Below are 8,338 nucleotides of genomic sequence, written 5' to 3'. Positions count from 1 at the left end.
AGCGCAAGTGTCACGGGAAACGTAACCTGCTTGCAGATCTCTGCACATCTGGCAGCTGCGGCAGCTGAAGAGATGCTCACAGAGAAAGAGCACCCTACCTCCCACTTGTTCCCAGCACTGTCATCGCGTCCTGCTTAGGCACAAATCTTAAGGTGTGGGAAGCCTTGCTGTTCATCGGCTATCGAGGGGCTTCTGCTTTCAGGAGCAGCTGTCAGAGAGACATCACCTGTGTTTGAATGAATCCTGATATTACCCATACCATCGAAATGCTTAGGTAATCATTTTATTTAACAAACCAGATCAGCGAAAGGTCAATAGGCTAAAAATAGCTTCAAACCAAGTTCGGGGAAAACTCGAAACAACAAACCCAACATATCATGTCCGTCACATTTCAAGAAGGCCAGCCTGAAAAGACTGTTAAATACTGTTTTGAAAGGAGTCTGAAAAGCGGAAATCAAACCAGTTTTTGATTTACTGAGCCAACAGCAACAAATGACTTTGAGGGTGTATTAAAACTATTATGTCTACATGAACGCTAGAAGTATAAGCAGTGATACTTATCATGAACTGTTACTGCCCTGATTGCTTTGATCCCTCTTGTATTTCTCCCCTTGCTAAGGCCTTGAAAGGTTCCGTGAATTGCCTTTTATATGATTTTAAACATTATATTGTTCTCTCTTCTGAGCAACCCAGAGTATCATTCGCCAAAACCCAGCCTGACCTCCAGTCTCTGCAGCTTTCAGGCAGTAGCAGCCTGTTAGCAGACACATACTCATCACAGCGCTCCACTGCAAAGGAGATGCCAGCGTGGGACGTGGAAGAAAGATTTGTCAGGGGGACCCAAAAAATAACTTTTTTGCAAAGTAAGCACATGGCAATCTAAATAACGCTAAGGACAGCCAGCAACACAGGTATAAGATAAAATAAATTCACAGAAGCCAGCTCACATGGTGGAGGTCCACATATATTCAGAAGGAAAAGCAGAGGAAAAGCATGAGGAGTCTCAGGGAACAGAGTTTTCTCTAGGCAACATCCCAACCACCCCTCTATGCAAACCCGGGACCTCTCCCAGTGACTCGCATCTACCAACTATTCCTGTTTCCATGGGAGTCAGGATAGCTAAAACAAACCACTGTTCACAAAACCCCTGTGAAAGTGCTACCCTCCTCCTGTATAGAGGTTTAAATCACAGGCCTGGGAAACGGGAGACCTGCAGTTGGCTCTTTCTGGTGCCTGAGGAGACTTGAACAATATTTTTTATAAACTACTTATTTACTGAAAATAACCTAGAATTCCTTCGAGAAGAAAGGCCATCGCAGTCCAGCAGCTGACAGCACATCAAATACCTCAGGGAGACCATGGCCATGAACAAGCCTGGAGATAAATCAAATGGTTGACCAATTTTGGCTGGGAGGAGAAGACGGGGCACACAAAACCCCCACAACTTCATATAAAAAGACAGCCCCAAAGTTCTGTTGCTAAGCCATTAAACTCCAAAAAAAGGTGGAAAAGCAAAATTCCTGCCCCTACTTGAGGAGCTCCGACTCCACCTTTTCAACCGTCTAACCATTTTGCCATCGTATCTAACAGGACTTGGAAGGAATTGTCTCCTGGGAGGTTTGTCAATCGCCTTTGTGTCTCTCTGTGTACTGACACCCATAGTCACTTTTTATCAGTATTTAATTTGCTCAACACACTAATTTTGGTTACTGCTTTTGAATGTATTAGAGACTAATTTTAAAAACATTTGTAATATTTCTAAATGAATACTTCAGTACGATGTCTACACATCCAACACAATGACTGCACCTTCAGCCACTTTCTCCTGTGGCAACAGAGCACTCAGCCAACGCAGATCTGCCCTAGAGATAATTTGATATCCACCCTCGGGATGACAGCCTGCTTTGGGATACCTAGTCACGGAGTCGAGGACTGGACAAACCCCAAGTAACGTGCACAGGTACACACGACGGACACAGGAACTGGACCACATGTTCCCTCCTGAGAGACGTGGAGTCTTTGCCCTTGGAGGTGTATCTGGTTAGAGCCGTCAGTCTGGTTGGTAGACTTTTGTGAAGGTACCTTAGACCCCTCACTGCCACGGGCGGGGGAGGGGGGGGGAAAACAAAAAAAAAACAACCAAAAAACAAAATCAAAACCAAAGAAACGACACAATGAAAACCAAACCTCTTAAAGGCTTCTAGAGATCAATCTATGCAAGTCAGTCAAAAAGAAGTGTCTTCAGGAGGGGAAGATGCCTTTCTGCTTCCCGTAGCCCAGCAGACGCATGGTCACTCAAGCATTTTTATGTGCAACGTACACCCCAGGCCCTGCCTAACATGCCCTGGGCCAGAGACTAACAAAATGAGAACATGGGCTGGCAACTAAGCCGGTGTTAGATTTAGAACTCAGGCCCAGTTTTTAATTCTTATTTTTAGAAAGTAAGATTAATCACTGTAACAAATAACTAGGAATTAGTGGGAGTCTTGACACCAAGACCGAGTGTCCTTATAGCCTCATCTTTTCAGTTATTTTTCTTTAGGTAGGTTGTTTTCAATTCAGTCCTAATAGAGAAAAATATAATGGCCTACAGCATGCCAAGCTAAGGTCAAAGTAAGTGATCTAATCAGCTTTTTGATTTAAACACTATAAAATTAAGAAAAAAAATAAAAGCAAAGACTTGGTAAACAGCAGCAAGAGAAGTCATCCCCAGCTTTTCTGGTAGGTGGAAGAATTGCTCATGCTGGCTGCATACGCAGTTAGTCTAAAGCCTTTCTTCAACACTGTAGAAATAGATCAGACTAAAGAAAAACTAATTATTTACTTTTTAATATCAGGATGTCTATTGAATTACTTAAAGGAAATTAATATTTATCCACAATTGAGACATTTTCTCACCCTGAAAGTTACTCTAAGAACATACTTGCTAGCTGAAGTTCACAGTTTAATGGATGTTTCTGTTTCTTAAGACACTTCATCTAATTAGCTCGGAGTGGAAGCCCAATCTAAAGGGCCAACTCCCAAAATAGTTACCTAGATGTTTAAGCTCATTATAATGAATGTACATTTGCTTAGTCTCACTGCACAATGCCAAGAGATTTTTAACATGACTATTTTAGTTTTTGCAAGATAAATTAGCATCAATTTTTTTCTTTTTTTGCCCCCTCCTCTTTTCAATACCTGTATTTTCTTCAAGTATCAGAGGTGCAGAATGATTTTTAAGGACACACGGCATAAACCTGTGAAAAAATATTTTAAGTGAGATGAGTTTTTTTTTTTTCTGATTGTTGAAGAAACAAACATTAAATTAGATAGAACAGATACTGAGAGCTTTAGTTTATATATCATTAAAAAATACCTTGAAATTGATATAACTTTAATAAAATCCCAGAAGGCAGCCTTTCTCATGAAGTAGGTTTTTTATTTTGGCACATGTATTTCTTTGTAGATGGTTGTTGGCCCCTTTCATTATTTTAAAGATGTTGGAGAAAGGCTTCAGCAACATTTTTCTGACAAAGCTGGCCACTGCATGATCCTGCAACATCTCCCATGGCGTGTTTAATATCTAGGACTGCTTGAATTCTTGCAGAACGCTCCATACCAGTTAATAGACTATGTTGTCCATGGTGTTGCAGATGTTAGAGGAGTCAAAGGTTCATCTCAGCAAGACACTAATGGAAACCATTCTTACTAAAGATAAGGCTTCTCATGAATAATGAAAAAAAAATCAAAGGCAATTTCATCAGTTGTCTTCTGGCTCATATTTCCTGTCACAGATGACTTTTTCCTAATTTGGAAAAAAAGTATTTCAAAGCAACAGCAGGTTTTTTATTAGTTTCATAACTTCATGGGAATTTCCCACTATTGTGGCTGTAATATTCAGAGATTTAAAGTATTAAAAAAAAAAACCACACAACTTCTTTCCTCACGGATACCCATCCAGTTGCCACTGCTTTCCCTAGCAGAAAAATCTCTACCCCTTTCTCCTGCTAGTCAAGAAACAGTTGTATAAAGTTACAAATTCCTACTACACGTAAAAACAAAAAGAAAAAAAAAAGAAAAAATAAATCTACACCTCCTAATACACTAAATTCAGTTTATAGGTGATGTTTTGCTCTTGCCTGGACTTGCAGGTCCTCCTTTAAACAGCACCGCTCTGCTATCAGGAGGCGTTACATTCATTTCATTTGGCATCCCTGGGCCTCAAAGCAAGAGAGATGCTTTCCTTCTTTTTGGATGGAAAACCTGGCATTCTTAATTCACTTTCTCATGTGCCTTGAAGTCACTTAATCCTCTAATTGCCCATCTCTGAAGATACTTTTATTTTCTTATGAGATTATCTTATTTGTAAACACTGTTATCAGAAAGCACCACCTTTCTCCCTGCACACATCATGCTACAGCTGCAGTGTCAATGGCATCCGAAAATAACCACAGATTTTTTTTTATTATTATTTTTAATCATTGTCTGTTTTGACACCACAGCGTTAGAAGAATTGCAGATAGGCACATTTCTAACACAGTTGTTCTGGATTTTCTGTTAAATTGGAAAATAGCAAAATAACTTGAGAGTACAGATCCTAGATCTTTGATGGCTTTGGATATCATCTTTGCCCCAGTGCTTTGGGATGAGGAAAACGAGCACCTCCAATTGCGTATCTAAGCCTGAACTTCTCTGCAAAGCCCCGCATTTCATGCTCAAACTGTGGCTCATTACGAACATTAGACTATCAGATATCCTTCATCTGAAGCCACTGAGATGTTTCTCTGTAGTAGGTGCCTGTACTAGGTATCACTACAGAGAAGCTGAAAGAGGGATAACAGTACAAGAAATTAAAGGTAAAAGCATAAGGCAAGTGCCTATTTCGGGCCCCCTCCATGTAACACAAACCAGTCAGGATAACTTTGATCTTCCCTAACCCACCAGCTTGGGCCCTCTTGCTTGTCTTGGTCTTTATTTTTAGCCTTGAGTATTTGTTCAGCATCTCTAGTCAAAGCGGTATGAAAAGGCCTTCTCAAATCTCTGGGCTGGTAGAGACTTCCATGTATTCTTTAAATACATCTTTATGTCACACGTGAGGGATCGTCATTCTGCTCTGGAAATACAGCCCCATGCAGGATCAGATGTCTTTCATTAAGTACTTCATATATTTGCATCTTACGAACATTGAGGATTATGGGAACCTTTTTCCATGCTAGAAAACCAGAGATACTGGGGAAACCAGGACTCATCAGAATATTTGATGAAGCACATGGGAGTCCATAATATCCAGCACAAAAAATAAGAAGCACAGCTCGCTGATACTAGCACATAACCCTTTCATCGGTGTGGAGATGCACGTCAGCGGATGACGTCACTGCAGATGTCACTGGTCCCCCGGAGCCCTGCTGGCTTTCCTCGGGGTCGCCATCACTGCTGGCCTCGCTCCTCCTGGCAGTCTGCACCCAGCAATCTTCCCTCCATCGTCCTTCTGGCTGTGGCAAAATAAATCAAAATTTCCTTCCCCCTTCAAGGTTGATAACTATTTCTGTCACCAGAATATCTAATCCATGAACTTTCAAGACTATTGTAGAATCTGTATCACATTGCTAATTTCCACCTGAAACCTGAATAACATCATTTCCATTCTGATATTTCTTAACCAGTACTGAAGCTTTTTCAAGCAGCTAATACCACAATTATGAATTTTCACTTTTACCCTGAAGACAGCAAAATTTTTCTTGCCTCTTCATAGCTGTAATGTCTTCCTGAAACGGAAGCAGCCATTTCCTCCTTAAAATTGCCATCAAAGAGGCACTCAAAGTGTGACGTCTTCAGGTCAGAAGCAAACTATCAGCAGATGAGCTTTAGCTGCCTGGCACAGCACCGCTCCTTCTCTTCTTTCATAGATCGGGACTTTAGGGTAGCAAATGATGCAATCTCCTCAAGGCAAAAAGAGCTATATATTCTCCCACAGTATCAAATAACAGAGATGAGAAATCAGGAATCAAGGAAAAGAACAAGAACAAGGGTTAAACACACAGTGTGGAAAGTGAAGGAAAAAATATTCACAAATGGGAGAAAAGGAAAAAGATGCCGGAGCAGCTGCAGATTGTAAGGCTTAGTCTACGTGAAACGCAGACTGCGACACACAGACCCAACTCACCGAGACCCTTATTTCCATCTACCAGAAGGTTATACAGAGGAGTGAGGAAATATTAGTAACAGCTGTTACTAAGAATAAGTGGAACTACAGTATAGTAAAATATCGGTACTTATCCTTAAGAAAGTATCCTCTAGTCCAACAGCCAGCAATAGCCAGCAAGTTACTTTATCTGTTAGCTGTAGTTCTCCCTTCATGGTTTGTTCTAAAACTCTGTTATTTCTCAAAAAATTGTGCGTTTTGCTTCTTCTAAAGCAGAAGTGTAGCCTGTATAGTCCCGTGCTTCTCTCTTTTTTTTCTTTTAAAAAAAAAACGAAAAAAAAAAACCAGAAGATATGTTCATTCACAGGTCAAAATTAGAACTTAGCGGAAAGAGAGGAAACACAGGCTACTTAAACTAATGCCTTGCAGGAAATTACTCTTTTTTGATGTCTGTCTTCAACACGTGCAACGTTTAAAAGCAGGCCTAGAGGAAGTTGGTCTAATGAAAAGACTAATCTCAAGTCAGAAACAGGCGACAGGCATTATCAGCTTTACGTTAAGCACATTCAGAACATCAGACAGTCATATAGCTATCCACACAGCAACGCTGCATTGCTGTTTTTCACGCTACATAACCTATATAGAAATGTATGTTCGAAGCAGGGCACTAACACAGCTCAGGCAGACGGCCCTGGTCACGGTCATTTTCTAAAGGGTGGAACACAGGAGGAAGAAAGCAAGTAATTCACTTGTAGCTGTTATCGTATTCACTGTCTACTTTTATTGTTCATCAAATAAACACACACAAAAAGTGTCTTAAAACCACAAAATAACTGTTCGGCTACCCTGCATACATAATTGAATACAGTTCAATAAACAAGAACATTCATTTTTTAACTGGTTTTAAAATAAGAAAGCCTCTAATTCTCTATCTTTAAAAATAGATTTAAGCATTACTTACGTCAAAAAAATTGTGTGAGAATAATAGTTTACTTTTTCCCTTTTCATTGAAGTAACCCACAGATTTTGTGTTATAAAAAGCCTCCTGGATTCCTGGGACACACTTGAAATAGTAACTTACCAAGATCCATTTTATGCCTTCAAAAATTTAATAATAGTCCTCCCCTGCACTGGAATTCCAGCACATTTTTTTTTCACAGCTAGAATGGATTTAAAATGAAAATAACTATTAAATCAACTAATTAATCTTTCACATTACAATCATATGCTTGTTTAAAAAGGAATAACTAAGCATGCAGAAATGGAAGTGCTACTATTGCTCTGTCATTTTTCTAATAACTGTGTTCATAGACTTAACAAAAATATTCTCTCGGAAAGAACCCAAAGAAGGTTACGCGACAGCGACAGACATCATCCTGTAGAAACTATTCATCTGTTGTAAGCTAAAAATGGGGAGACTGTACTTTCTGGAGGTGTATTAAAGATATCTAAATGCCACAACCACAAGTGGTTGGAACTCTGAATATTTGTGATTGGGAAGAGTCGAAGCTGACAGAGTCATAGACTAAATTTTTTCGGAGGCTCAGCAATTGCTACCTCTTGCAGCATCACACTTTGTAGAAAAGGGCATAAGATTTAAACGGTGTCCTGGGTTCGGTTTCTTTAATAACAAAGCGTGCAGAACTGTTTCACCGCTGATCCTGCAGAGACACTCGAGCGCTCAGCTGAAGGGTGAACTTCGAAGAACCTTGAAGAACATACTTTGTGCTCTGCTAGCCAACGAGCTAAAACCTTTGCTAAAATGCTCTGGATCATCTGGGTACCAGTTCCTGGGATTTATGTCAAGAGGAATCACAGAAAGCTTCTGGCAGGGCTTCTTAACCCCCCCGCTGTCCTCCTCTTCCTCACACCTACATCCAGGGGTCAACGCAGATGCATCACCCTGGCTCGGTGCAAGGGAAGGTACGAGGTCCACCCACATCCTAAAGAACCTGTCCGTTGCTCCTGCATCACCAGCACGGTCACAGGCCAACGGCAGAATCAGAGCTCTGGTCTCAGCGTGGTCTACTGCTCCTCAGCACATACTCAAACACCCACTCCCTCCTTCCCTCCTTTAAACTGCCTCCAGCACCTTCACTGAGAATTCACAGCAACAGGGATAGCGCTTGTAATATGGAAACAAACCAACTCCAGAACCCACAAAGCAGGATTGCGCAAGCAGGTCAGAGCGTTAAAGCATCTTATGGGAAAGAG

This window comes from Cariama cristata, unplaced genomic scaffold (assembly GCF_000690535.1).
Source record: "Cariama cristata isolate BGI_N322 unplaced genomic scaffold, ASM69053v1 scaffold9362, whole genome shotgun sequence".
NCBI lineage: Eukaryota > Metazoa > Chordata > Aves > Cariamiformes > Cariamidae > Cariama > Cariama cristata.
The sequence above is the reverse complement of the archived record's forward strand: the minus strand, read 5'-3'. Positions refer to the sequence as shown.